This window comes from Octopus bimaculoides, chromosome 28, assembly GCF_001194135.2.
Source record: "Octopus bimaculoides isolate UCB-OBI-ISO-001 chromosome 28, ASM119413v2, whole genome shotgun sequence".
In the NCBI taxonomy this organism is placed as follows: domain Eukaryota; kingdom Metazoa; phylum Mollusca; class Cephalopoda; order Octopoda; family Octopodidae; genus Octopus; species Octopus bimaculoides.
In genome coordinates, this window is record NC_069008.1 from 14,829,102 (window position 1) to 14,830,335 (window position 1,234).

Consider the following 1,234-nt stretch of genomic DNA (forward strand, 5'->3'; position numbering starts at 1 on the left):
GATAGATATATATGTATGTATGTGTGCGTTCGTGTACTAAAAATATTTCATATGTTCATTCAAGCAAATTTGGATCGGCTTGATAACGTTGTGTTATATATTTTGGGAAATATTGGTATTAATTTCGGATCTTTTTGGTTTGACGGGCAACACTTGTTTTCTTAACGAAACACTTTCAAACTTAGGATACTGGTAGAATGTGTCATATAAAACATCTTTTTCTCTTAGCCTTCTTAACAAAAATTAGTTCTTAATAAGTTATTTCATGTTAAAGTTGTCGTATTTCTGTAATTTCAACCAATCACTGACGTCTATTCAGCTGAATACAGTTAGTGCTCTTTTTATAAACAAGGGATTAACATCTATCCAATATACTGCTGGGAGGGTACACAATTATTGTTACACTAGTGTTATACCAAGTGCAATAAGTGGATGCTAGTAAAAGGAATGTTTTTAAACTTAAATTTATATAGCAATAAGGAATTTTTTAAAACTTAAATTTATATAGCAATAAGGAATTTTTTAAACTTAAATTTATATAGCAATACATGAATTTTGCCAAATTTTGATACAAATATAAAATAAGAGTAAAAATAAAAAATAAAAATATAAAAATATAAGGCACATAAAAAAAACCCTACAAAAAGTATATAAAACCACATAACTAGTCAAAAAAACTCCAATATACATGCTTATGCATGTATACATTACCATATGCAGGTATACATGGATACAAAAACATAATTACATGAGTACATATATTTGTGCTCAGATGCACATACACAGATGGCTGCACATACATACCAAAATAGTCATCATATATATATATCTTACCTGGGGTTTAAAAATCTTATCCCTATAACTAAAACACAAAAAAATCTCTCAAATGTCATCATTTCTAAAAATAAACTTGGCATCATTTCTAAAAATAGCCAAACACCTACTGCTGCTGTCCAAAGGAATAGGTATAAAAGGCAAAAAAACCAGCCAGTCTGTTACAGTCTGTCAGACGAAGGCCTTGATGAATGCCACTAGGTATTAGCCTTTATATATTTAATTCTCTATACTGAATACTCAATATTTCATATATTCAATAAGACATTCAATACTTCATTTCATTTTACCATTTATTTTTATATTATATATTATATATTCCATATTCTATATCCCACATTAATTTTACAAGAATATAAATAAAACATTAAAAACAGACAGAGTTGGAACTCTTTTAAAT

The 1,234-nt window shown here is 27.7% G+C and overlaps 2 protein-coding genes across 2 annotated transcripts in view; one reads left to right on the plus strand and one right to left on the minus strand.

Moving 5' to 3' along the window:
- LOC106878991 (histone deacetylase 2) overlaps positions 1-1,234 on the plus strand; it is a 219,318-nt gene that overhangs the window by 100,773 nt on the left and 117,311 nt on the right. The gene's annotated exons all lie outside the window — the stretch shown is intronic.
- The window catches only part of LOC106877330 (vitellogenin), a 65,116-nt gene that overhangs the window by 895 nt on the left and 62,987 nt on the right, over positions 1-1,234 (minus strand).